The sequence below is a fragment of the Mixophyes fleayi genome, chromosome 4 (assembly GCF_038048845.1).
Source record: "Mixophyes fleayi isolate aMixFle1 chromosome 4, aMixFle1.hap1, whole genome shotgun sequence".
Lineage (NCBI taxonomy): Eukaryota > Metazoa > Chordata > Amphibia > Anura > Limnodynastidae > Mixophyes > Mixophyes fleayi.
Window position 1 is genome coordinate 52,104,482 of NC_134405.1, and position 20,898 is coordinate 52,125,379.

The 20,898-nt window shown below is 42.1% G+C and overlaps 64 non-coding genes across 64 annotated transcripts; all 64 read right to left on the reverse strand.

The window, feature by feature from the left end:
* Positions 1-174: 174 nt before the first annotated feature.
* LOC142156044 (U4 spliceosomal RNA) lies at positions 175-315 on the reverse strand. The gene has a single exon (XR_012692121.1). It is a non-coding gene; the product is annotated as a U4 spliceosomal RNA (small nuclear RNA).
* A 184-nt stretch (positions 316-499) lies between these two features.
* On the reverse strand, positions 500-640 carry LOC142155866 (U4 spliceosomal RNA). The gene has a single exon (XR_012691952.1). It is a non-coding gene; the product is annotated as a U4 spliceosomal RNA (small nuclear RNA).
* A 184-nt stretch (positions 641-824) lies between these two features.
* LOC142156038 (U4 spliceosomal RNA) lies at positions 825-965 on the reverse strand. The gene has a single exon (XR_012692116.1). It is a non-coding gene; the product is annotated as a U4 spliceosomal RNA (small nuclear RNA).
* Positions 966-1,149: 184 nt separating this feature from the next.
* On the reverse strand, positions 1,150-1,290 carry LOC142155759 (U4 spliceosomal RNA). The gene has a single exon (XR_012691850.1). It is a non-coding gene; the product is annotated as a U4 spliceosomal RNA (small nuclear RNA).
* Positions 1,291-1,474: 184 nt separating this feature from the next.
* LOC142156157 (U4 spliceosomal RNA) lies at positions 1,475-1,615 on the reverse strand. The gene has a single exon (XR_012692230.1). It is a non-coding gene; the product is annotated as a U4 spliceosomal RNA (small nuclear RNA).
* Positions 1,616-1,799: 184 nt separating this feature from the next.
* On the reverse strand, positions 1,800-1,940 carry LOC142155760 (U4 spliceosomal RNA). Its single transcript, XR_012691851.1, has one exon. It is a non-coding gene; the product is annotated as a U4 spliceosomal RNA (small nuclear RNA).
* Positions 1,941-2,124: 184 nt separating this feature from the next.
* Positions 2,125-2,265, reverse strand: LOC142155761 (U4 spliceosomal RNA). The gene has a single exon (XR_012691852.1). It is a non-coding gene; the product is annotated as a U4 spliceosomal RNA (small nuclear RNA).
* A 184-nt stretch (positions 2,266-2,449) lies between these two features.
* Positions 2,450-2,590, reverse strand: LOC142156158 (U4 spliceosomal RNA). Its single transcript, XR_012692231.1, has one exon. It is a non-coding gene; the product is annotated as a U4 spliceosomal RNA (small nuclear RNA).
* A 184-nt stretch (positions 2,591-2,774) lies between these two features.
* On the reverse strand, positions 2,775-2,915 carry LOC142156106 (U4 spliceosomal RNA). Its single transcript, XR_012692181.1, has one exon. It is a non-coding gene; the product is annotated as a U4 spliceosomal RNA (small nuclear RNA).
* A 184-nt stretch (positions 2,916-3,099) lies between these two features.
* LOC142155977 (U4 spliceosomal RNA) lies at positions 3,100-3,240 on the reverse strand. Its single transcript, XR_012692059.1, has one exon. It is a non-coding gene; the product is annotated as a U4 spliceosomal RNA (small nuclear RNA).
* A 184-nt stretch (positions 3,241-3,424) lies between these two features.
* On the reverse strand, positions 3,425-3,565 carry LOC142155954 (U4 spliceosomal RNA). Its single transcript, XR_012692037.1, has one exon. It is a non-coding gene; the product is annotated as a U4 spliceosomal RNA (small nuclear RNA).
* Positions 3,566-3,749: 184 nt separating this feature from the next.
* On the reverse strand, positions 3,750-3,890 carry LOC142156006 (U4 spliceosomal RNA). Its single transcript, XR_012692086.1, has one exon. It is a non-coding gene; the product is annotated as a U4 spliceosomal RNA (small nuclear RNA).
* A 184-nt stretch (positions 3,891-4,074) lies between these two features.
* LOC142156007 (U4 spliceosomal RNA) lies at positions 4,075-4,215 on the reverse strand. Its single transcript, XR_012692087.1, has one exon. It is a non-coding gene; the product is annotated as a U4 spliceosomal RNA (small nuclear RNA).
* A 184-nt stretch (positions 4,216-4,399) lies between these two features.
* LOC142156090 (U4 spliceosomal RNA) lies at positions 4,400-4,540 on the reverse strand. The gene has a single exon (XR_012692165.1). It is a non-coding gene; the product is annotated as a U4 spliceosomal RNA (small nuclear RNA).
* Positions 4,541-4,724: 184 nt separating this feature from the next.
* On the reverse strand, positions 4,725-4,865 carry LOC142155867 (U4 spliceosomal RNA). Its single transcript, XR_012691953.1, has one exon. It is a non-coding gene; the product is annotated as a U4 spliceosomal RNA (small nuclear RNA).
* A 184-nt stretch (positions 4,866-5,049) lies between these two features.
* On the reverse strand, positions 5,050-5,190 carry LOC142155762 (U4 spliceosomal RNA). Its single transcript, XR_012691853.1, has one exon. It is a non-coding gene; the product is annotated as a U4 spliceosomal RNA (small nuclear RNA).
* A 184-nt stretch (positions 5,191-5,374) lies between these two features.
* LOC142156159 (U4 spliceosomal RNA) lies at positions 5,375-5,515 on the reverse strand. The gene has a single exon (XR_012692232.1). It is a non-coding gene; the product is annotated as a U4 spliceosomal RNA (small nuclear RNA).
* A 184-nt stretch (positions 5,516-5,699) lies between these two features.
* Positions 5,700-5,840, reverse strand: LOC142156128 (U4 spliceosomal RNA). Its single transcript, XR_012692202.1, has one exon. It is a non-coding gene; the product is annotated as a U4 spliceosomal RNA (small nuclear RNA).
* A 184-nt stretch (positions 5,841-6,024) lies between these two features.
* On the reverse strand, positions 6,025-6,165 carry LOC142155763 (U4 spliceosomal RNA). Its single transcript, XR_012691854.1, has one exon. It is a non-coding gene; the product is annotated as a U4 spliceosomal RNA (small nuclear RNA).
* Positions 6,166-6,352: 187 nt separating this feature from the next.
* Positions 6,353-6,493, reverse strand: LOC142155765 (U4 spliceosomal RNA). The gene has a single exon (XR_012691856.1). It is a non-coding gene; the product is annotated as a U4 spliceosomal RNA (small nuclear RNA).
* Positions 6,494-6,677: 184 nt separating this feature from the next.
* Positions 6,678-6,820, reverse strand: LOC142156229 (U4 spliceosomal RNA). Its single transcript, XR_012692298.1, has one exon. It is a non-coding gene; the product is annotated as a U4 spliceosomal RNA (small nuclear RNA).
* A 184-nt stretch (positions 6,821-7,004) lies between these two features.
* On the reverse strand, positions 7,005-7,145 carry LOC142155766 (U4 spliceosomal RNA). Its single transcript, XR_012691857.1, has one exon. It is a non-coding gene; the product is annotated as a U4 spliceosomal RNA (small nuclear RNA).
* A 183-nt stretch (positions 7,146-7,328) lies between these two features.
* LOC142156227 (U4 spliceosomal RNA) lies at positions 7,329-7,470 on the reverse strand. Its single transcript, XR_012692296.1, has one exon. It is a non-coding gene; the product is annotated as a U4 spliceosomal RNA (small nuclear RNA).
* A 184-nt stretch (positions 7,471-7,654) lies between these two features.
* LOC142156089 (U4 spliceosomal RNA) lies at positions 7,655-7,796 on the reverse strand. The gene has a single exon (XR_012692164.1). It is a non-coding gene; the product is annotated as a U4 spliceosomal RNA (small nuclear RNA).
* Positions 7,797-7,980: 184 nt separating this feature from the next.
* On the reverse strand, positions 7,981-8,121 carry LOC142155974 (U4 spliceosomal RNA). The gene has a single exon (XR_012692056.1). It is a non-coding gene; the product is annotated as a U4 spliceosomal RNA (small nuclear RNA).
* A 184-nt stretch (positions 8,122-8,305) lies between these two features.
* LOC142156126 (U4 spliceosomal RNA) lies at positions 8,306-8,445 on the reverse strand. Its single transcript, XR_012692200.1, has one exon. It is a non-coding gene; the product is annotated as a U4 spliceosomal RNA (small nuclear RNA).
* A 184-nt stretch (positions 8,446-8,629) lies between these two features.
* Positions 8,630-8,770, reverse strand: LOC142156008 (U4 spliceosomal RNA). Its single transcript, XR_012692088.1, has one exon. It is a non-coding gene; the product is annotated as a U4 spliceosomal RNA (small nuclear RNA).
* A 184-nt stretch (positions 8,771-8,954) lies between these two features.
* LOC142156010 (U4 spliceosomal RNA) lies at positions 8,955-9,095 on the reverse strand. The gene has a single exon (XR_012692090.1). It is a non-coding gene; the product is annotated as a U4 spliceosomal RNA (small nuclear RNA).
* Positions 9,096-9,278: 183 nt separating this feature from the next.
* Positions 9,279-9,419, reverse strand: LOC142155767 (U4 spliceosomal RNA). The gene has a single exon (XR_012691858.1). It is a non-coding gene; the product is annotated as a U4 spliceosomal RNA (small nuclear RNA).
* A 184-nt stretch (positions 9,420-9,603) lies between these two features.
* Positions 9,604-9,744, reverse strand: LOC142155868 (U4 spliceosomal RNA). The gene has a single exon (XR_012691954.1). It is a non-coding gene; the product is annotated as a U4 spliceosomal RNA (small nuclear RNA).
* A 184-nt stretch (positions 9,745-9,928) lies between these two features.
* On the reverse strand, positions 9,929-10,069 carry LOC142156193 (U4 spliceosomal RNA). The gene has a single exon (XR_012692263.1). It is a non-coding gene; the product is annotated as a U4 spliceosomal RNA (small nuclear RNA).
* Positions 10,070-10,250: 181 nt separating this feature from the next.
* On the reverse strand, positions 10,251-10,391 carry LOC142156042 (U4 spliceosomal RNA). The gene has a single exon (XR_012692119.1). It is a non-coding gene; the product is annotated as a U4 spliceosomal RNA (small nuclear RNA).
* A 183-nt stretch (positions 10,392-10,574) lies between these two features.
* Positions 10,575-10,715, reverse strand: LOC142155972 (U4 spliceosomal RNA). The gene has a single exon (XR_012692054.1). It is a non-coding gene; the product is annotated as a U4 spliceosomal RNA (small nuclear RNA).
* A 185-nt stretch (positions 10,716-10,900) lies between these two features.
* LOC142155921 (U4 spliceosomal RNA) lies at positions 10,901-11,041 on the reverse strand. The gene has a single exon (XR_012692006.1). It is a non-coding gene; the product is annotated as a U4 spliceosomal RNA (small nuclear RNA).
* Positions 11,042-11,225: 184 nt separating this feature from the next.
* On the reverse strand, positions 11,226-11,366 carry LOC142156129 (U4 spliceosomal RNA). The gene has a single exon (XR_012692203.1). It is a non-coding gene; the product is annotated as a U4 spliceosomal RNA (small nuclear RNA).
* A 184-nt stretch (positions 11,367-11,550) lies between these two features.
* LOC142156073 (U4 spliceosomal RNA) lies at positions 11,551-11,691 on the reverse strand. The gene has a single exon (XR_012692148.1). It is a non-coding gene; the product is annotated as a U4 spliceosomal RNA (small nuclear RNA).
* A 184-nt stretch (positions 11,692-11,875) lies between these two features.
* LOC142155768 (U4 spliceosomal RNA) lies at positions 11,876-12,016 on the reverse strand. Its single transcript, XR_012691859.1, has one exon. It is a non-coding gene; the product is annotated as a U4 spliceosomal RNA (small nuclear RNA).
* A 184-nt stretch (positions 12,017-12,200) lies between these two features.
* LOC142156195 (U4 spliceosomal RNA) lies at positions 12,201-12,342 on the reverse strand. Its single transcript, XR_012692265.1, has one exon. It is a non-coding gene; the product is annotated as a U4 spliceosomal RNA (small nuclear RNA).
* Positions 12,343-12,526: 184 nt separating this feature from the next.
* LOC142156011 (U4 spliceosomal RNA) lies at positions 12,527-12,667 on the reverse strand. Its single transcript, XR_012692091.1, has one exon. It is a non-coding gene; the product is annotated as a U4 spliceosomal RNA (small nuclear RNA).
* A 184-nt stretch (positions 12,668-12,851) lies between these two features.
* LOC142155951 (U4 spliceosomal RNA) lies at positions 12,852-12,992 on the reverse strand. Its single transcript, XR_012692034.1, has one exon. It is a non-coding gene; the product is annotated as a U4 spliceosomal RNA (small nuclear RNA).
* A 184-nt stretch (positions 12,993-13,176) lies between these two features.
* LOC142156226 (U4 spliceosomal RNA) lies at positions 13,177-13,316 on the reverse strand. The gene has a single exon (XR_012692295.1). It is a non-coding gene; the product is annotated as a U4 spliceosomal RNA (small nuclear RNA).
* A 184-nt stretch (positions 13,317-13,500) lies between these two features.
* Positions 13,501-13,641, reverse strand: LOC142156161 (U4 spliceosomal RNA). Its single transcript, XR_012692233.1, has one exon. It is a non-coding gene; the product is annotated as a U4 spliceosomal RNA (small nuclear RNA).
* A 184-nt stretch (positions 13,642-13,825) lies between these two features.
* LOC142156012 (U4 spliceosomal RNA) lies at positions 13,826-13,966 on the reverse strand. Its single transcript, XR_012692092.1, has one exon. It is a non-coding gene; the product is annotated as a U4 spliceosomal RNA (small nuclear RNA).
* A 184-nt stretch (positions 13,967-14,150) lies between these two features.
* Positions 14,151-14,291, reverse strand: LOC142156074 (U4 spliceosomal RNA). Its single transcript, XR_012692149.1, has one exon. It is a non-coding gene; the product is annotated as a U4 spliceosomal RNA (small nuclear RNA).
* A 184-nt stretch (positions 14,292-14,475) lies between these two features.
* LOC142155769 (U4 spliceosomal RNA) lies at positions 14,476-14,616 on the reverse strand. Its single transcript, XR_012691860.1, has one exon. It is a non-coding gene; the product is annotated as a U4 spliceosomal RNA (small nuclear RNA).
* Positions 14,617-14,800: 184 nt separating this feature from the next.
* Positions 14,801-14,941, reverse strand: LOC142156015 (U4 spliceosomal RNA). The gene has a single exon (XR_012692093.1). It is a non-coding gene; the product is annotated as a U4 spliceosomal RNA (small nuclear RNA).
* A 184-nt stretch (positions 14,942-15,125) lies between these two features.
* On the reverse strand, positions 15,126-15,266 carry LOC142156016 (U4 spliceosomal RNA). The gene has a single exon (XR_012692094.1). It is a non-coding gene; the product is annotated as a U4 spliceosomal RNA (small nuclear RNA).
* Positions 15,267-15,450: 184 nt separating this feature from the next.
* LOC142155989 (U4 spliceosomal RNA) lies at positions 15,451-15,591 on the reverse strand. Its single transcript, XR_012692070.1, has one exon. It is a non-coding gene; the product is annotated as a U4 spliceosomal RNA (small nuclear RNA).
* Positions 15,592-15,775: 184 nt separating this feature from the next.
* On the reverse strand, positions 15,776-15,916 carry LOC142155870 (U4 spliceosomal RNA). Its single transcript, XR_012691956.1, has one exon. It is a non-coding gene; the product is annotated as a U4 spliceosomal RNA (small nuclear RNA).
* Positions 15,917-16,100: 184 nt separating this feature from the next.
* On the reverse strand, positions 16,101-16,241 carry LOC142155771 (U4 spliceosomal RNA). Its single transcript, XR_012691862.1, has one exon. It is a non-coding gene; the product is annotated as a U4 spliceosomal RNA (small nuclear RNA).
* A 184-nt stretch (positions 16,242-16,425) lies between these two features.
* On the reverse strand, positions 16,426-16,566 carry LOC142156163 (U4 spliceosomal RNA). The gene has a single exon (XR_012692235.1). It is a non-coding gene; the product is annotated as a U4 spliceosomal RNA (small nuclear RNA).
* Positions 16,567-16,750: 184 nt separating this feature from the next.
* Positions 16,751-16,891, reverse strand: LOC142156043 (U4 spliceosomal RNA). Its single transcript, XR_012692120.1, has one exon. It is a non-coding gene; the product is annotated as a U4 spliceosomal RNA (small nuclear RNA).
* Positions 16,892-17,075: 184 nt separating this feature from the next.
* On the reverse strand, positions 17,076-17,216 carry LOC142155772 (U4 spliceosomal RNA). Its single transcript, XR_012691863.1, has one exon. It is a non-coding gene; the product is annotated as a U4 spliceosomal RNA (small nuclear RNA).
* A 184-nt stretch (positions 17,217-17,400) lies between these two features.
* Positions 17,401-17,541, reverse strand: LOC142156223 (U4 spliceosomal RNA). The gene has a single exon (XR_012692292.1). It is a non-coding gene; the product is annotated as a U4 spliceosomal RNA (small nuclear RNA).
* A 184-nt stretch (positions 17,542-17,725) lies between these two features.
* Positions 17,726-17,866, reverse strand: LOC142155773 (U4 spliceosomal RNA). Its single transcript, XR_012691864.1, has one exon. It is a non-coding gene; the product is annotated as a U4 spliceosomal RNA (small nuclear RNA).
* Positions 17,867-18,050: 184 nt separating this feature from the next.
* LOC142155986 (U4 spliceosomal RNA) lies at positions 18,051-18,191 on the reverse strand. Its single transcript, XR_012692067.1, has one exon. It is a non-coding gene; the product is annotated as a U4 spliceosomal RNA (small nuclear RNA).
* A 184-nt stretch (positions 18,192-18,375) lies between these two features.
* Positions 18,376-18,516, reverse strand: LOC142155952 (U4 spliceosomal RNA). Its single transcript, XR_012692035.1, has one exon. It is a non-coding gene; the product is annotated as a U4 spliceosomal RNA (small nuclear RNA).
* A 184-nt stretch (positions 18,517-18,700) lies between these two features.
* On the reverse strand, positions 18,701-18,841 carry LOC142155774 (U4 spliceosomal RNA). Its single transcript, XR_012691865.1, has one exon. It is a non-coding gene; the product is annotated as a U4 spliceosomal RNA (small nuclear RNA).
* Positions 18,842-19,025: 184 nt separating this feature from the next.
* On the reverse strand, positions 19,026-19,166 carry LOC142156216 (U4 spliceosomal RNA). Its single transcript, XR_012692285.1, has one exon. It is a non-coding gene; the product is annotated as a U4 spliceosomal RNA (small nuclear RNA).
* A 184-nt stretch (positions 19,167-19,350) lies between these two features.
* Positions 19,351-19,491, reverse strand: LOC142155775 (U4 spliceosomal RNA). The gene has a single exon (XR_012691866.1). It is a non-coding gene; the product is annotated as a U4 spliceosomal RNA (small nuclear RNA).
* Positions 19,492-19,675: 184 nt separating this feature from the next.
* On the reverse strand, positions 19,676-19,816 carry LOC142156164 (U4 spliceosomal RNA). The gene has a single exon (XR_012692236.1). It is a non-coding gene; the product is annotated as a U4 spliceosomal RNA (small nuclear RNA).
* Positions 19,817-20,000: 184 nt separating this feature from the next.
* Positions 20,001-20,141, reverse strand: LOC142156017 (U4 spliceosomal RNA). Its single transcript, XR_012692095.1, has one exon. It is a non-coding gene; the product is annotated as a U4 spliceosomal RNA (small nuclear RNA).
* A 184-nt stretch (positions 20,142-20,325) lies between these two features.
* Positions 20,326-20,466, reverse strand: LOC142155976 (U4 spliceosomal RNA). The gene has a single exon (XR_012692058.1). It is a non-coding gene; the product is annotated as a U4 spliceosomal RNA (small nuclear RNA).
* Positions 20,467-20,650: 184 nt separating this feature from the next.
* LOC142155777 (U4 spliceosomal RNA) lies at positions 20,651-20,791 on the reverse strand. Its single transcript, XR_012691868.1, has one exon. It is a non-coding gene; the product is annotated as a U4 spliceosomal RNA (small nuclear RNA).
* Between the last annotated feature and the right edge of the window lie 107 nt (positions 20,792-20,898).

Consider the following 20,898-nt stretch of genomic DNA (forward strand, 5'->3'; position numbering starts at 1 on the left):
GGATGTGGCAATCAGCACTTGCGACGTAGATCTCTTTTCAATTGTGGCAAGACAAATCTATTCTTTGGCTTAGAGCACTGAATTGTGGGAGTTTATATGCTTATGAGTCCAGGATTTGCCAAAAGGGCTTTCTGCTGCTGTGTCCAATCATCTTTCATTCACCATAACTAACAGTCTCCTAGGAGACTAACAAAAATTGCCAATGCTGACTATATTGCAAATCATCATGGCGGGGTATTGGGAAAAGTTTTCAACTAGCAATAACCACACCTCAGTTTGACCTCATTGGTTACGGTAATGCCACTGCGCAAAGTTGACTGAATTTGAATGTGGCAATCAGCACTTGCGACGTAGATCTCTTTTCAATTGTGGCGAGACAAATCTATTCTTTGGCTTAGAGCACTGAATTGTGGGAATTTATATGCTTATGAGTCCAGGATTTGCCAAAAGTGCTTTCTGCTGCTGTGTCCAATCATCTTTCATTCACCATAACTAACAGTCTCCTAGGAGACTAACAAAAATTGCCAATGCTGACTATATTGCAAGTCATCATGGCGGGGTATTGGGAAAAGTTTTCAACTAGCAATAACCACACCTCGGTTTCACCTCATTGGTTACGGTAATGCCACTGCGCAAAGTTGACTGAATTTGGATGTGGCAATCAGCACTTGCGACGTAGAGCTCTTTCCAATTGTGGCGAGACAAATCTATTCTTTGGCTTAGAGCACTGAATTGTGGGAGTTTATATGCTTATGAGTCCAGGATTTGCCAAAAAGACTTTCTGCTGCTGTGTCCAATCATCTTTCATTCACCATAACTAACAGTCTCCTAGGAGACTAACAAAAATTGCCAATGCTGACTATATTGCAAGTCATCATGGCGGGGTATTGGGAAAAGTTTTCAACTAGCAATAACCACACCTCGGTTTGACCTCATTGGTTACAGTAATGCCACTGCGCAAAATTGACTGAATTTGGATGTGGCAATCAGCACTTGCGACGTAGATCTCTTTTCAATTGTGGCGAGACAAATCTATTCTTTGGCTTAGAGCACTGAATTGTGGGAGTTTATATGCTTATGAGTCCAGGATTTGCCAAAAGGGCTTTCTGCTGCTGTGTCCAATCATCTTTCATTCACCATAACTAACAGTCTCCTAGGAGACTAACAAAAATTGCCAATGCTGACTATATTGCAAGTCATCATGGCGGGGTATTGGGAAAAGTTTTCAACTAGCAATAACCACACCTCGGTTTGACCTCATTGGTTACGGTAATGCCACTGCGCAAAGTTGACTGAATTTGGATGTGGCAATCAGCACTTGCGACGTAGATCTCTTTCCAATTGTGGCGAGACAAATCTATTCTTTGGCTTAGAGCACTGAATTGTGGGAGTTTATATACTTATGAGTCCAGTATTTGCCAAAAGGGCTTTCTGCTGCTGTGTCCAATCATCTTTCATTCACCATAACTAACAGTCTCCTAGGAGACTAACAAAAATTGCCAATGCTGACTATATTGCAAGTCATCATGGCGGGGTATTGGGAAAAGTTTTCATCTAGCAATAACCACACTTTGGTTTGACCTCATTGGTTACGGTAATGCCACTGCGCAAAGTTGACTGAATTTGGATGTGGCAATCAGCACTTGTGACGTAGATCTCTTTCCAATTGTGGCCAGACAAATCTATTCTTTGGCTTAGAGCACTGAATTGTGGGAGTTTATATGCTTATGAGTCCAGGATTTGCCAAAAGGGCTTTCTGCTGCTGTGTCCAATCATCTTTCATTCACCATAACTAACAGTCTCCTAGGAGACTAACAAAAATTGCCAATGCTGACTATATTGCAAGTCATCATGGCGGGGTATTGGGAAAAGTTTTCAACTAGCAATAACCACACCTCGGTTTGACCTCATTGGTTACGGTAATGCCACTGCGCAAAGTTGACTAAATTTGGATGTGGCAATCAGCACTTGCGACGTAGAGCTCTTTCCAATTGTGGCGAGACAAATCTATTCTTTGGCTTAGAGCACTGAATTGTGGGAGTTTATATGCTTATGAGTCCAGGATTTGCCAAAAGGGCTTTCTGCTGCTGTGTCCAATCATCTTTCATTCACCATAACTAACAGTCTCCTAGGAGACTAACAAAAATTGCCAATGCTGACTATATTGCAAGTCATCATGGCGGGGTATTGGGAAAAGTTTTCAACTAGCAATAACCACACCTCGGTTTGACCTCATTGGTTACGGTAATGCCACTGCGCAAAGTTGACTGAATTTGGATGTGGCAATCAGCACTTGCGACGTAGATCTCTTTCCAATTGTGGCGAGACAAATCTATTCTTTGGCTTAGAGCACTGAATTGTGGGAGTTTATATACTTATGAGTCCAGTATTTGCCAAAAGGGCTTTCTGCTGCTGTGTCCAATCATCTTTCATTCACCATAACTAACAGTCTCCTAGGAGACTAACAAAAATTGCCAATGCTGACTATATTGCAAGTCATCATGGCGGGGTATTGGGAAAAGTTTTCATCTAGCAATAACCACACTTTGGTTTGACCTCATTGGTTACGGTAATGCCACTGCGCAAAGTTGACTGAATTTGGATGTGGCAATCAGCACTTGCGACGTAGAGCTCTTTCCAATTGTGGCGAGACAAATCTATTCTTTGGCTTAGAGCACTGAATTGTGGGAGTTTATATGCTTATGAGTCCAGGATTTGCCAAAAGGGCTTTCTGCTGCTGTGTCCAATCATCTTTCATTCACCATAACTAACAGTCTCCTAGGAGACTAACAAAAATTGCCAATGCTGACTATATTGCAAGTCATCATGGTGGGGTATTGGGAAAAGCTTTCAACTAGCAATAACCACACCTCGGTTTCACCTCATTGGTTACGGTAATGCCACTGCGCAAAGTTGACTGAATTTGGATGTGGCAATCAGCACTTGCGACGTAGATCTCTTTCCAATTGTGGCGAGACAAATCTATTCTTTGGCTTAGAGCACTAAATTGTGGGAGTTTATATACTTATGAGTCCAGTATTTGCCAAAAGGGCTTTCTGCTGCTGTGTCCAATCATCTTTCATTCACCATAACTAACAGTCTCCTAGGAGAGTAACAAAAATTGCCAATGCTGACTATATTGCAAGTCATCATGGCGGGGTATTGGGAAAAGTTTTCAACTAGCAATAACCACACCTCAGTTTCACCTCATTGGTTACGGTAATGCCACTGCGCAAAGTTGACTGAATTTGGATGTGGCAATCAGCACTTGAGATGTAAGTCTCTTTCCAATTGTGGCGAGACAAATCTATTCTTTGGCTTAGAGCACTGAATTGTGGGAGTTTATATGCTTATGAGTCCAGGATTTGCCAAAAGGGCTTTCTGCTGCTGTGTCCAATCATCTTTCATTCACCATCACTAACAGTCTCCTAGGAGACTAACAAAAATTGCCAATGCTGACTATATTGCAAGTCATCATGGCGGGGTACTGGGAAAAGTTTTCAACTAGCAATAACCACACCTCGGTTTGACCTCATTGGTTACGGTAATGCCACTGCGCAAAGTTGACTGAATTTAGATGTGGCAATCAGCACTTGCGACGTAGATCTCTTTTCAATTGTGGCGAGACAAATCTATTCTTTGGCTTAGAGCACTGAATTGTGGGAATTTATATGCTTATGAGTCCAGGATTTGCCAAAAGGGCTTTCTGCTGCTGTGTCCAATCATCTTTCATTCACCATAACTAACAGTCTCCTAGGAGACTAACAAAAATTGCCAATGCTGACTATATTGCAAGTCATCATGGTGGGGTATTGGGAAAAGTTTTCAACTAGCAATAACCACACCTCGGTTTCACCTCATTGGTTACGGTAATGCCACTGCGCAAAGTTGACTGAATTTGGATGTGGCAATCAGCACTTGCGACGTAGAGCTCTTTCCAATTGTGGCGAGACAAATCTATTCTTTGGCTTAGAGCACTGAATTGTGGGAGTTTATATGCTTATGAGTCCAGGATTTGCCAAAAGGGCTTTCTGCTGCTGTGTCCAATCATCTTTCATTCACCATAACTAACAGTCTCCTAGGAGACTAACAAAAATTGCCAATGCTGACTATATTGCAAGTCATCATGGTGGGGTATTGGGAAAAGTTTTCAACTAGCAATAACCACACCTCGGTTTCACCTCATTGGTTACGGTAATGCCACTGCGCAAAGTTGACTGAATTTGGATGTGGCAATCAGCACTTGCGACGTAGATCTCTTTCCAATTGTGGCGAGACAAATCTATTCTTTGGCTTAGAGCACTAAATTGTGGGAGTTTATATACTTATGAGACCAGTATTTGCCAAAAGGGCTTTCTGCTGCTGTGTCCAATCATCTTTCATTCACCATAACTAACAGTCTCCTAGGAAACTAACAAAAATTGCCAATGCTGACCATATTGCAAGTTATCATGGCGGGGTATTGGGAAAAGTTTTCAACTAGCAATAACCACACCTCGGTTTCACCTCATTGGTTACGGTAATGCCACTGCGCAAAGTTGACTGAATTTGGATGTGGCAATCGGCACTTGCGACGTAGATCTCTTTCCAATTGTGGCCAGACAAATCAATTCTTTGGCTTAGAGCACTGAATTGTGGGAGTTTATATGCTTATGAGTTCAGGATTTGCCAAAAGGGCTTTCTGCTGCTGTGTCCAATCATCTTTCATTCACCATAACTAACAGTCTCCTAGGAGACTAACAAAAATTGCCAATGCTGACTATATTGCAAGTCATCATGGCGGGGTATTGGGAAAAGTTTTCAACTAGCAATAACCACACCTCGGTTTCACCTCATTGGTTACGGTAATGCCACTGCGCAAAGTTGACTGAATTTGGATGTGGCAATCAGCACTTGCGACGTAGAGCTCTTTCCAATTGTGGCGAGACAAATCTATTCTTTGGCTTAGAGCACTGAATTGTGGGAGTTTATATGCTTATGAGTCCAGGATTTGCCAAAAGGGCTTTCTGCTGCTGTGTCCAATCATCTTTCATTCACCATAACTAACAGTCTCCTAGGAGACTAACAAAAATTGCCAATGCTGACTATATTGCAAGTCATCATGGCGGGGTATTGGGAAAAGTTTTCAACTAGCAATAACCACACCTCGGTTTGACCTCATTGGTTACGGTAATGCCACTGCGCAAAGTTGACTGAATTTGGATGTGGCAATCAGCACTTGCGACGTAAATCTCTTTCCAATTGTGGCGAGACAAATCTATTCTTTGGCTTAGAGCACTGAATTGTGGGAGTTTATATACTTATGAGTCCAGTATTTGCCAAAAGGGCTTTCTGCTGCTGTGTCCAATCATCTTTCATTCACCATAACTAACAGTCTCCTAGGAGACTAACAAAAATTGCCAATGCTGACTATATTGCAAGTCATCATGGCGGGGTATTGGGAAAAGTTTTCATCTAGCAATAACCACACTTTGGTTTGACCTCATTGGTTACGGTAATGCCACTGCGCAAAGTTGACTGAATTTGGATGTGGCAATCAGCACTTGCGACGTAGATCTCTTTCCAATTGTGGCCAGACAAATCAATTCTTTGGCTTAGAGCACTGAATTGTGGGAGTTTATATGCTTATGAGTTCAGGATTTGCCAAAAGGGCTTTCTGCTGCTGTGTCCAATCATCTTTCATTCACCATAACTAACAGTCTCCTAGGAGACTAACAAAAATTGCCAATGCTGAATATATTGCAAGTCATCATGGCGGGGTATTGGGAAAAGTTTTCAACTAGCAATAACCACATCTCGGTTTCACCTCATTGGTTACGGTAATGCCACTGCGCAAAGTTGACTGAATTTGAATGTGGCAATCAGCACTTGCGACGTAGATCTCTTTTCAATTGTGGCGAGACAAATCTATTCTTTGGCTTAGAGCACTGAATTGTGGGAATTTATATGCTTATGAGTCCAGGATTTGCCAAAAGTGCTTTCTGCTGCTGTGTCCAATCATCTTTCATTCACCATAACTAACAGTCTCCTAGGAGACTAACAAAAATTGCCAATGCTGACTATATTGCAAGTCATCATGGCGGGGTATTGGGAAAAGTTTTCAACTAGCAATAACCACACCTCGGTTTGACCTCATTGGTTACGGTAATGCCACTGCGCAAAGTTGACTGAATTTGGATGTGGCAATCAGCACTTGCGACGTAGATCTCTTTTCAATTGTGGCGAGACAAATCTATTCTTTGGCTTAGAGCACTGAATTGTGGGAGTTTATATGCTTATGAGTCCAGGATTTGCCAAAAGGGCTTTCTGCTGCTGCTGTGTCCAATTATCTTTCATTCACCATAACTAACAGTCTCCTAGGAGACTAACAAAAATTGCCAATGCTGACTATATTGCAAGTCATCATGGCGGGGTATTGGGAAAAGTTTTCAACTAGCAATAACCACACCTCGGTTTGACCTCATTGGTTACGGTAATGCCACTGCGCAAAGTTGACTGAATTTGGATGTGGCAATCAGCACTTGCGACGTAGATCTCTTTCCAATTGTGGCGAGACAAATCTATTCTTTGGCTTAGAGCACTGAATTGTGGGAGTTTATATACTTATGAGTCCAGTATTTGCCAAAAGGGCTTTCTGCTGCTGTGTCCAATCATCTTTCATTCACCATAACTAACAGTCTCCTTGGAGACTAACAAAAATTGCCAAATGCTGACTATATTGCAAGTCATCATGGCGGGGTATTGGGAAAAGTTTTCATCTGGCAATAACCACACTTTGGGTTTGACCTCATTGGTTACGGTAATGCCACTGCGCAAAGTTGACTGAATTTGGATGTGGCAATCAGCACTTGCGACGTAGAGCTCTTTCCAATTGTGGAGACACAAATCTATTCTTTGGCTTAGAGCACTGAATTGTGGGAGTTTATATGCTTATGAGTCCAGGATTTGCCAAAAGGGCTTTCTGCTGCTGTGTCCAATCATCTTTCATTCACCATAACTAACAGTCTCCTAGGAGACTAACAAAAATTGCCAATGCTGACTATATTGCAAGTCATCATGGCGGGGTATTGGGAAAAGTTTTCAACTAGCAATAACCACACCTCGGTTTGACCTCATTGGTTACGGTAATGCCACTGCGCAAAGTTGACTGAATTTGGATGTGGCAATCAGCACTTGCGACGTAGATCTCTTTCAATTGTGGCGAGACAAATCTATTCTTTGGCTTAGAGCACTGAATTGTGGGAGTTTATATACTTATGAGTCCAGTATTTGCCAAAAGGGCTTTCTGCTGCTGTGTCCAATCATCTTTCATTCACCATAACTAACAGTCTCCTAGGAGACTAACAAAAATTGCCAATGCTGACTATATTGCAAGTCATGCATGGCGGGGTATTGGGAAAAGTTTTCATCTAGCAATAACCACACTTTGGTTTGACCTCATTGGTTACGGTAATGCCACTGCGCAAAGTTGACTGAATTTGGATGTGGCAATCAGCACTTGCGACGTAGAGCTCTTTTCAATTGTGGCGAGACAAATCTATTCTTTGGCTTAGAGCACTGAATTGTGGGAGTTTATATGCTTATGAGTCCAGGATTTGCCAAAAGGGCTTTCTGCTGCTGTGTCCAATCATCTTTCATTCACCATAACTAACAGTCTCCTAGGAGACTAACAAAAATTGCCAATGCTGACTATATTGCAAGTCATCATGGTGGGGTATTGGGGAAAAGTTTTCAACTAGCAATAACCACACCTCGGTTTCACCTCATTGGTTACGGTAATGCCACTGCGCAAAGTTGACTGAATTTGGATGTGGCAATCAGCACTTGCGACGTAGATCTCTTTCCAATTGTGGAGAGACAAATCTATTCTTTGGCTTAGAGCACTAAATTGTGGGAGTTTATATACTTATGAGTCCAGTATTTGCCAAAAGGGCTTTCTGCTGCTGTGTCCAATCATCTTTCATTCACCATAACTAACAGTCTCCTAGGAGACTAACAAATATTGCCAATGCTGACTATATTGCAAGTCATCATGGCGGGGTATTGGGAAAAGTTTTCAACTAGCAATAACCACACCTCGGTTTCACCTCATTGGTTACGGTAATGCCACTGCGCAAAGTTGACTGAATTTGGATGTGGCAATCAGCACTTGAGATGTAAGTCTCTTTCCAATTGTGGCGAGACAAATCTATTCTTTGGCTTAGAGCACTGAATTGTGGGAGTTTATATGCTTATGAGTCCAGGATTTGCCAAAAGGGCTTTCTGCTGCTGTGTCCAATCATCTTTCATTCACCATCACTAACAGTCTCCTAGGAGACTAACAAAAATTGCCAATGCTGACTATATTGCAAGTCATCATGGCGGGGTATTGGGAAAAGTTTTCAACTAGCAATAACCACACCTCGTTTGACCTCATTGGTTACGGTAATGCCACTGCGCAAAGTTGACTGAATTTAGATGTGGCAATCAGCACTTGCGACGTAGATCTCTTTTCAATTGTGGCGAGACAAATCTATTCTTTGGCTTAGAGCACTGAATTGTGGGAATTTATATGCTTATGAGTCCAGGATTTGCCAAAAAGGCTTTCTGCTGCTGTGTCCAATCATCTTTCATTCACCATAACTAACAGTCTCCTAGGAGACTAACAAAAATTGCCAATGCTGACTATATTGCAAGTCATCATGGTGGGGTATTGGGAAAAGTTTTCAACTAGCAATAACCACACCTCGGTTTCACCTCATTGGTTACGGTAATGCCACTGCGCAAAGTTGACTGAATTTGGATGTGGCAATCAGCACTTGCGACGTAGAGCTCTTTCCAATTGTGGCGAGACAAATCTATTCTTTGGCTTAGAGCACTGAATTGTGGGAGTTTATATGCTTATGAGTCCAGGATTTGCCAAAAGGGCTTTCTGCTGCTGTGTCCAATCATCTTTCATTCACCATAACTAACAGTCTCCTAGGAGACTAACAAAAATTGCCAATGCTGACTATATTGCAAGTCATCATGGTGGGGTATTGGGAAAAGTTTTCAACTAGCAATAACCACACCTCGGTTTCACCTCATTGGTTACGGTAATGCCACTGCGCAAAGTTGACTGAATTTGGATGTGGCAATCAGCACTTGCGACGTAGATCTCTTTCCAATTGTGGCGAGACAAATCTATTCTTTGCTTAGAGCACTAAATTGTGGGAGTTTATATACTTATGAGACCAGTATTTGCCAAAAGGGCTTTCTGCTGCTGTGTCCAATCATCTTTCATTCACCATAACTAACAGTCTCCTAGGAGACTAACAAAAATTGCCAATGCTGACTATATTGCAAGTCATCATGGCGGGGTATTGGGAAAAGTTTTCAACTAGCAATAACCACACCTCGGTTTGACCTCATTGGTTACGGTAATGCCACTGCGCAAAGTTGACTAAATTTGGATGTGGCAATCAGCACTTGCGACGTAGAGCTCTTTCCAATTGTGGCGAGACAAATCTATTCTTTGGCTTAGAGCACTGAATTGTGGGAGTTTATATGCTTATGAGTCCAGGATTTGCCAAAAGGGCTTTCTGCTGCTGTGTCCAATCATCTTTCATTCACCATAACTAACAGTCTCCTAGGAGACTAACAAAAATTGCCAATGCTGACTATATTGCAAGTCATCATGGCGGGGTATTGGGAAAAGTTTTCAACTAGCAATAACCACACCTCGGTTTCACCTCATTGGTTACGGTAATGCCACTGCGCAAAGTTGACTGAATTTGGATGTGGCAATCAGCACTTGCGACGTAGATCTCTTTCCAATTGTGGCGAGACAAATCTATTCTTTGGCTTAGAGCACTGAATTGTGGGAGTTTATATACTTATGAGTCCAGTATTTGCCAAAAGGGCTTTCTGCTGCTGTGTCCAATCATCTTTCATTCACCATAACTAACAGTCTCCTAGGAGACTAACAAAAATTGCCAATGCTGACTATATTGCAAGTCATCATGGCGGGGTGTTGGGAAAAGTTTTCATCTAGCAATAACCACACTTTGGTTTGACCTCATTGGTTACGGTAATGCCACTGCGCAAAGTTGACTGAATTTGGATGTGGCAATCAGCACTTGCGACGTAGATCTCTTTCCAATTGTGGCCAGACAAATCAATTCTTTGCTTAGAGCACTGAATTGTGGGAGTGATATGCTTATGAGTTCAGGATTTGCAAAAGGGCTTTCTGCTGCTGTGTCCAATCATCTTTCATTCACCATAACTAACAGTCTCCTAGGAGACTAACAAAAATTGCCAATGCTGACTATATTGCAAGTCATCATGGCGGGGTATTGGGAAAAGTTTTCAACTAGCAATAACCACATCTCGGTTTCACCTCATTGGTTACGGTAATGCCACTGCGCAAAGTTGACTGAATTTGAATGTGGCAATCAGCACTTGCGACGTAGATCTCTTTTCAATTGTGCGAGACAAATCTATTCTTTGGCTTAGAGCACTGAATTGTGGGAATTTATATGCTTATGAGTCCAGGATTTGCCAAAAGTGCTTTCTGCTGCTGTGTCCAATCATCTTTCATTCACCATAACTAACAGTCTCCTAGGAGACTAACAAAAATTGCCAATGCTGACTATATTGCAAGTCATCATGGCGGGGTATTGGGAAAAGTTTTCAACTAGCAATAACCACACCTCGGTTTCACCTCATTGGTTACGGTAATGCCACTGCGCAAAAGTTGACTGAATTTGGATGTGGCAATCAGCACTTGCGACGTAGAGCTCTTTCCAATTGTGGCGAGACAAATCTATTCTTTGGCTTAGAGCACTGAATTGTGGGAGTTTATATGCTTATGAGTCCAGGATTTGCCAAAAGGACTTTCTGCTGCTGTGTCCAATCATCTTTCATTCACCATAACTAACAGTCTCCTAGGAGACTAACAAAAATTGCCAATGCTGACTATATTGCAAGTCATCATGGCGGGGTATTGGGAAAAGTTTTCAACTAGCAATAACCACACCTCGGTTTGACCTCATTGGTTACAGTAATGCCACTGCGCAAAGTTGACTGAATTTGGATGTGGCAATCAGCACTTGCGACGTAGATCTCTTTTCAATTGTGGCGAGACAAATCTATTCTTTGGCTTAGAGCACTGAATTGTGGGAGTTTATATGCTTATGAGTCCAGGATTTGCCAAAAGGGCTTTCTGCTGCTGTGTCCAATCATCTTTCATTCACCATAACTAACAGTCTCCTAGGAGACTAACAAAAATTGCCAATGCTGACTATATTGCAAGTCATCATGGCGGGGGTATTGGGAAAGTTTTCAACTAGCAATAACCACATCTCGGTTTGACCTCATTGGTTACGGTAATGCCACTGCGCAAAGTTGACTGAATTTGGATGTGGCAATCAGCACTTGCGACGTAGATCTCTTTCCAATTGTGGCGAGACAAATCTATTCTTTGGCTTAGAGCACTAAATTGTGGGAGTTTATATACTTATGAGTCCAGTATTTGCCAAAAGGGCTTTCTGCTGCTGTGTCCAATCATCTTTCATTCACCATAACTAACAGTCTCCTAGGAGACTAACAAAAATTGCCAATGCTGACTATATTGCAAGTCATCATGGCAGGGTATTGGGAAAAGTTTTCAACTAGCAATAACCACACCTCGGTTTCACCTCATTGGTTACAGTAATGCCACTGCGCAAAGTTGACTGAATTTGGATGTGGCAATCAGCACTTGAGATGTAAGTCTCTTTCCAATTGTGGCGAGACAAATCTATTCTTTGGCTTAGAGCACTGAATTGTGGGAGTTTATATGCTTATGAGTCCAGGATTTGCCAAAAGGGCTTTCTGCTGCTGTGTCCAATCATCTTTCATTCACCATCACTAACAGTCTCCTAGGAGACTAACAAAAATTGCCAATGCTGACTATATTGCAAGTCATCATGGCGGGGTATTGGGAAAAGTTTTCAACTAGCAATAACCACACCTCGGTTTGACCTCATTGGTTACGGTAATGCCACTGCGCAAAGTTGACTGAATTTAGATGTGGCAATCAGCACTTGCGACGTAGATCTCTTTTCAATTGTGGCGAGACAAATCTATTCTTTGGCTTAGAGCACTGAATTGTGGGAATTTATATGCTTATGAGTCCAGGATTTGCCAAAAGGGCTTTCTGCTGCTGTGTCCAATCATCTTTCATTCACCATAACTAACAGTCTCCTAGGAGACTAACAAAAAATTGCCAATGCTGACTATATTGCAAGTGATCATGGTGGGGTATTGGGAAAAGTTTTCAACTAGCAATAACCACACCTCGGTTTCACCTCATTGGTTACGGTAATGCCACTGCGCAAAGTTGACTGAATTTGGATGTGGCAATCAGCACTTGCGACGTAGAGCTCTTTCCAATTGTGGCGAGACAAATCTATTCTTTGGCTTAGAGCACTGAATTGTGGGAGTTTATATGCTTATGAGTCCAGGATTTGCCAAAAGGGCTTTCTGCTGCTGTGTCCAATCATCTTTCATTCACCATAACTAACAGTCTCCTAGGAGACTAACAAAAATTGCCAATGCTGACTATATTGCAAGTCATCATGGTGGGGTATTGGGAAAAGTTTTCAACTAGCAATAACCACACCTCGGTTTCACCTCATTGGTTACGGTAATGCCACTGCGCAAAGTTGACTGAATTTGGATGTGGCAATCAGCACTTGCGACGTAGAGCTCTTTCCAATTGTGGCGAGACAAATCTATTCTTTGGCTTAGAGCACTGAATTGTGGGAGTTTATATGCTTATGAGTCCAGGATTTGCCAAAAGGACTTTCTGCTGCTGTGTCCAATCATCTTTCATTCACCATAACTAACAGTCTCCTAGGAGACTAACAAAAATTGCCAATGCTGACTATATTGCAAGTCATCATGGCGGGGTATTGGGAAAAGTTTTCAACTAGCAATAACCACACCTCGGTTTCACCTCATTGGTTACAGTAATGCCACTGCGCAAAGTTGACTGAATTTGGATGTGGCAATCAGCACTTGCGACGTAGATCTCTTTTCAATTGTTGGCGAGACAAATCTATTCTTTGCTTAGAGCACTGAATTGTGGGAGTTTATATGCTTATGAGTCCAGGATTTGCCAAAAGGGCTTTCTGCTGCTGTGTCCAATCATCTTTCATTCACCATAACTAACAGTCTCCTAGGAGACTAACAAAAATTGCCAATGCTGACTATATTGCAAGTCATCATGGCGGGGTATTGGGAAAAGTTTTCAACTAGCAATAACCACCTCTCGGTTTGACCTCATTGGTTACGTAATGCCACTGCGCAAAGTTGACTGAATTTGGATGTGGCAATCAGCACTTGCGACGTAGATCTCTTTCCAATTGTGGCGAGACAAATCTATTCTTTGGCTTAGAGCACTGAATTGTGGGAGTTTATATACTTATGAGTCCAGTATTTGCCAAAAGGGCTTTCTGCTGCTGTGTCCAATCATCTTTCATTCACCATAACTAACAGTCTCCTAGGAGACTAACAAAAATTGCCAATGCTGACTATATTGCAAGTCATCATGGCGGGGTATTGGGAAAAGTTTTCATCTAGCAATAACCACACTTTGGTTTGACCTCATTGGTTACGGTAATGCCACTGCGCAAAGTTGACTGAATTTGGATGTGGCAATCAGCACTTGCGACGTAGAGCTCTTTCCAATTGTGGCGAGACAAATCTATTCTTTGGCTTAGAGCACTGAATTGTGGGAGTTTATATGCTTATGAGTCCAGGATTTGCCAAAAGGGCTTTCTGCTGCTGTGTCCAATCATCTTTCATTCACCATAACTAACAGTCTCCTAGGAGACTAACAAAAATTGCCAATGCTGACTATATTGCAAGTCATCATGGTGGGGTATTGGGAAAAGTTTTCAACTAGCAATAACCACACCTCGGTTTCACCTCATTGGTTACGGTAATGCCACTGCGCAAAGTTGACTGAATTTGGATGTGGCAATCAGCACTTGCGACGTAGATCTCTTTCCAATTGTGGCGAGACAAATCTATTCTTTGGCTTAGAGCACTAAATTGTGGGAGTTTATATACTTATGAGTCCAGTATTTGCCAAAAGGGCTTTCTGCTGCTGTGTCCAATCATCTTTCATTCACCATAACTAACAGTCTCCTAGGAGACTAACAAAAATTGCCAATGCTGACTATATTGCAAGTCATCATGGCAGGGTATTGGGAAAAGTTTTCAACTAGCAATAACCACACCTCGGTTTCACCTCATTGGTTACAGTAATGCCACTGCGCAAAGTTGACTGAATTTGGATGTGGCAATCAGCACTTGAGATGTAAGTCTCTTTCCAATTGTGGCGAGACAAATCTATTCTTTGGCTTAGAGCACTGAATTGTGGGAGTTTATATGCTTATGAGTCCAGGATTTGCCAAAAGGGCTTTCTGCTGCTGTGTCCAATCATCTTTCATTCACCATCACTAACAGTCTCCTAGGAGACTAACAAAAATTGCCAATGCTGACTATATTGCAAGTCATCATGGCGGGGTATTGGGAAAAGTTTTCAACTAGCAATAACCACACCTCGGTTTGACCTCATTGGTTACGGTAATGCCACTGCGCAAAGTTGACTGAATTTAGATGTGGCAATCAGCACTTGCGACGTAGATCTCTTTTCAATTGTGGCGAGACAAATCTATTCTTTGGCTTAGAGCACTGAATTGTGGGAATTTATATGCTTATGAGTCCAGGATTTGCCAAAAGGGCTTTCTGCTGCTGTGTCCAATCATCTTTCATTCACCATAACTAACAGTCTCCTAGGAGACTAACAAAAATTGCCAATGCTGACTATATTGCAAGTCATCATGGTGGGGTATTGGGAAAAGTTTTCAACTAGCAATAACCACACCTCGGTTTCACCTCATTGGTTACGGTAATGCCACTGCGCAAAGTTGACTGAATTTGGATGTGGCAATCAGCACTTGCGACGTAGAGCTCTTTCCAATTGTGGCGAGACAAATCTATTCTTTGGCTTAGAGCACTGAATTGTGGGAGTTTATATGCTTATGAGTCCAGGATTTGCCAAAAGGGCTTTCTGCTGCTGTGTCCAATCATCTTTCATTCACCATAACTAACAGTCTCCTAGGAGACTAACAAAAATTGCCAATGCTGACTATATTGCAAGTCATCATGGTGGGGTATTGGGAAAAGTTTTCAACTAGCAATAACCACACCTCGGTTTCACCTCATTGGTTACGGTAATGCCACTGCGCAAAGTTGACTGAATTTGGATGTGGCAATCAGCACTTGCGACGTAGATCTCTTTCCAATTGTGGCGAGACAAATCTATTCTTTGGCTTAGAGCACTAAATTGTGGGAGTTTATATACTTATGAGACCAGTATTTGCCAAAAGGGCTTTCTGCTGCTGTGTCCAATCATCTTTCATTCACCATAACTAACAGTCTCCTAGGAAACTAACAAAAATTGCCAATGCTGACCATATTGCAAGTCATCATGGCGGGGTATTGGGAAAAGTTTTCAACTAGCAATAACCACACCTCGGTTTCACCTCATTGGTTACGGTAATGCCACTGCGCAAAGTTGACTGAATTTGGATGTGGCAATCAGCACTTGCGACGTAGATCTCTTTCCAATTGTGGCCAGACAAATCAATTCTTTGGCTTAGAGCACTGAATTGTGGGAGTTTATATGCTTATGAGTTCAGGATTTGCCAAAAGGGCTTTCTGCTGCTGTGTCCAATCATCTTTCATTCACCATAACTAACAGTCTCCTAGGAGACTAACAAAAATTGCCAATGCTGACTATATTGCAAGTCATCATGGCGGGGTATTGGGAAAAGTTTTCAACTAGCAATAACCACACCTCGGTTTCACCTCATTGGTTACGGTAATGCCACTGCGCAAAGTTGACTGAATTTGGATGTGGCAATCAGCACTTGCGACGTAGAGCTCTTTCCAATTGTGGCGAGACAAATCTATTCTTTGGCTTAGAGCACTGAATTGTGGGAGTTTATATGCTTATGAGTCCAGGATTTGCCAAAAGGGCTTTCTGCTGCTGTGTCCAATCATCTTTCATTCACCATAACTAACAGTCTCCTAGGAGACTAACAAAAATTGCCAATGCTGACTATATTGCAAGTCATCATGGCGGGGTATTGGGAAAAGTTTTCAACTAGCAATAACCACACCTCGGTTTGACCTCATTGGTTACGGTAATGCCACTGCGCAAAGTTGACTGAATTTGGATGTGGCAATCAGCACTTGCGACGTAGATCTCTTTCCAATTGTGGCGAGACAAATCTATTCTTTGGCTTAGAGCACTGAATTGTGGGAGTTTATATACTTATGAGTCCAGTATTTGCCAAAAGGGCTTTCTGCTGCTGTGTCCAATCATCTTTCATTCACCATAACTAACAGTCTCCTAGGAGACTAACAAAAATTGCCAATGCTGACTATATTGCAAGTCATCATGGCGGGGTATTGGGAAAAGTTTTCATCTAGCAATAACCACACTTTGGTTTGACCTCATTGGTTACGGTAATGCCACTGCGCAAAGTTGACTGAATTTGGATGTGGCAATCAGCACTTGCGACGTAGATCTCTTTCCAATTGTGGCCAGACAAATCAATTCTTTGGCTTAGAGCACTGAATTGTGGGAGTTTATATGCTTATGAGTTCAGGATTTGCCAAAAGGGCTTTCTGCTGCTGTGTCCAATCATCTTTCATTCACCATAACTAACAGTCTCCTAGGAGACTAACAAAAATTGCCAATGCTGACTATATTGCAAGTCATCATGGCGGGGTATTGGGAAAAGTTTTCAACTAGCAATAACCACATCTCGGTTTCACCTCATTGGTTACGGTAATGCCACTGCGCAAAGTTGACTGAATTTGAATGTGGCAATCAGCACTTGCGACGTAGATCTCTTTTCAATTGTGGCGAGACAAATCTATTCTTTGGCTTAGAGCACTGAATTGTGGGAATTTATATGCTTATGAGTCCAGGATTTGCCAAAAGTGCTTTCTGCTGCTGTGTCCAATCATCTTTCATTCACCATAACTAACAGTCTCCTAGGAGACTAACAAAAATTGCCAATGCTGACTATATTGCAAGTCATCATGGCGGGGTATTGGGAAAAGTTTTCAACTAGCAATAACCACACCTCGGTTTGACCTCATTGGTTACGGTAATGCCACTGCGCAAAGTTGACTGAATTTGGATGTGGCAATCAGCACTTGCGACGTAGATCTCTTTCCAATTGTGGCGAGACAAATCTATTCTTTGGCTTAGAGCACTGAATTGTGGGAGTTTATATACTTATGAGTCCAGTATTTGCCAAAAGGGCTTTCTGCTGCTGTGTCCAATCATCTTTCATTCACCATAACTAACAGTCTCCTAGGAGACTAACAAAAATTGCCAATGCTGATTATATTGCAAGTCATCATGGCGGGGTATTGGGAAAAGTTTTCATCTAGCAATAACCACACTTTGGTTTGACCTCATTGGTTACGGTAATGCCACTGCGCAAAGTTGACTGAATTTGGATGTGGCAATCAGCACTTGTGACGTAGATCTCTTTCCAATTGTGGCCAGACAAATCTATTCTTTGGCTTAGAGCACTGAATTGTGGGAGTTTATATGCTTATGAGTCCAGGATTTGCCAAAAGGGCTTTCTGCTGCTGTGTCCAATCATCTTTCATTCACCATAACTAACAGTCTCCTAGGAGACTAACAAAAATTGCCAATGCTGACTATATTGCAAGTCATCATGGCGGGGTATTGGGAAAAGTTTTCAACTAGCAATAACCACACCTCGGTTTGACCTCATTGGTTACGGTAATGCCACTGCGCAAAGTTGACTGAATTTGGATGTGGCAATCAGCACTTGAGACGTAAGTCTCTTTGCAATTGTGGCGAGACAAATCTATTCTTTGGCTTAGAGCACTGAATTGTGGGAGTTTATATGCTTATGAGTCCAGGATTTGCCAAAAGGGCTTTCTGCTGCTGTGTCCAATCATCTTTCATTCACCATAACTAACAGTCTCCTAGAAGACTAACAAAAATTGCCAACGCTGACTATATTGCAAGTCATCATGGCGGGGTATTGGGAAAAGTTTTCAACTAGCAATAACCACACCTCGGTTTCACCTCATTGGTTACGGTAATGCCACTGCGCAAAGTTGACTGAATTTGGATGTGGCAATCAGCACTTGCGACGTAGAGCTCTTTCCAATTGTGGCGAGACAAATCTATTCTTTGGCTTAGAGCACTGAATTGTGGGAGTTTATATGCTTATGAGTCCAGGATTTGCCAAAAGGACTTTCTGCTGCTGTGTCCAATCATCTTTCATTCACCATAACTAACAGTCTCCTAGGAGACTAACAAAAATTGCCAATGCTGACTATATTGCAAGTCATCATGGCGGGGTATTGGGAAAAGTTTTCAACTAGCAATAACCACACCTCGGTTTCACCTCATTGGTTACAGTAATGCCACTGCGCAAAGTTGACTGAATTTGGATGTGGCAATCAGCACTTGCGACGTAGATCTCTTTTCAATTGTGGCGAGACAAATCTATTCTTTGGCTTAGAGCACTGAATTGTGGGAGTTTATATGCTTATGAGTCCAGGATTTGCCAAAAGGGCTTTCTGCTGCTGTGTCCAATCATCTTTCATTCACCATAACTAACAGTCTCCTAGGAGACTAACAAAAATTGCCAATGCTGACTATATTGCAAGTCATCATGGCGGGGTATTGGGAAAAGTTTTCAACTAGCAATAACCACACCTCGGTTTGACCTCATTGGTTACGGTAATGCCACTGCGCAAAGTTGACTGAATTTGGATGTGGCAATCAGCACTTGCGACGTAGATCTCTTTCCAATTGTGGCGAGACAAATCTATTCTTTGGCTTAGAGCACTGAATTGTGGGAGTTTATATACTTATGAGTCCAGTATTTGCCAAAAGGGCTTTCTGCTGCTGTGTCCAATCATCTTTCATTCACCATAACTAACAGTCTCCTAGGAGACTAACAAAAATTGCCAATGCTGACTATATTGCAAGTCATCATGGCGGGGTATTGGGAAAAGTTTTCATCTGGCAATAACCACACTTTGGTTTGACCTCATTGGTTACGGTAATGCCACTGCGCAAAGTTGACTGAATTTGGATGTGGCAATCAGCACTTGCGACGTAGAGCTCTTTCCAATTGTGGAGACACAAATCTATTCTTTGGCTTAGAGCACTGAATTGTGGGAGTTTATATGCTTATGAGTCCAGGATTTGCCAAAAGGGCTTTCTGCTGCTGTGTCCAATCATCTTTCATTCACCATAACTAACAGTCTCCTAGGAGACTAACAAAAATTGCCAATGCTGACTATATTGCAAGTCATCATGGCGGGGTATTGGGAAAAGTTTTCAACTAGCAATAACCACACCTCGGTTTGACCTCATTGGTTACGGTAATGCCACTGCGCAAAGTTGACTGAATTTGGATGTGGCAATCAGCACTTGCGACGTAGATCTCTTTCCAATTGTGGCGAGACAAATCTATTCTTTGGCTTAGAGCACTGAATTGTGGGAGTTTATATACTTATGAGTCCAGTATTTGCCAAAAGGGCTTTCTGCTGCTGTGTCCAATCATCTTTCATTCACCATAACTAACAGTCTCCTAGGAGACTAACAAAAATTGCCAATGCTGACTATATTGCAAGTCATCATGGCGGGGTATTGGGAAAAGTTTTCATCTAGCAATAACCACACTTTGGTTTGACCTCATTGGTTACGGTAATGCCACTGCGCAAAGTTGACTGAATTTGGATGTGGCAATCAGCACTTGCGACGTAGAGCTCTTTCCAATTGTGGCGAGACAAATCTATTCTTTGGCTTAGAGCACTGAATTGTGGGAGTTTATATGCTTATGAGTCCAGGATTTGCCAAAAGGGCTTTCTGCTGCTGTGTCCAATCATCTTTCATTCACCATAACTAACAGTCTCCTAGGAGACTAACAAAAATTGCCAATGCTGACTATATTGCAAGTCATCATGGTGGGGTATTGGGAAAAGTTTTCAACTAGCAATAACCACACCTCGGTTTCACCTCATTGGTTACGGTAATGCCACTGCGCAAAGTTGACTGAATTTGGATGTGGCAATCAGCACTTGCGACGTAGATCTCTTTCCAATTGTGGCGAGACAAATCTATTCTTTGGCTTAGAGCACTAAATTGTGGGAGTTTATATACTTATGAGTCCAGTATTTGCCAAAAGGGCTTTCTGCTGCTGTGTCCAATCATCTTTCATTCACCATAACTAACAGTCTCCTAGGAGACTAACAAAAATTGCCAATGCTGACTATATTGCAAGTCATCATGGCGGGGTATTGGGAAAAGTTTTCAACTAGCAATAACCACACCTCGGTTTCACCTCATTGGTTACGGTAATGCCACTGCGCACAGTTGACTGAATTTGGATGTGGCAATCAGCACTTGAGATGTAAGTCTCTTTCCAATTGTGGCGAGACAAATCTATTCTTTGGCTTAGAGCACTGAATTGTGGGAGTTTATATGCTTATGAGTCCAGGATTTGCCAAAAGGGCTTTCTGCTGCTGTGTCCAATCATCTTTCATTCACCATCACTAACAGTCTCCTAGGAGACTAACAAAAATTGCCAATGCTGACTATATTGCAAGTCATCATGGCGGGGTATTGGGAAAAGTTTTCAACTAGCAATAACCACACCTCGGTTTGACCTCATTGGTTACGGTAATGCCACTGCGCAAAGTTGACTGAATTTAGATGTGGCAATCAGCACTTGCGACGTAGATCTCTTTTCAATTGTGGCGAGACAAATCTATTCTTTGGCTTAGAGCACTGAATTGTGGGAATTTATA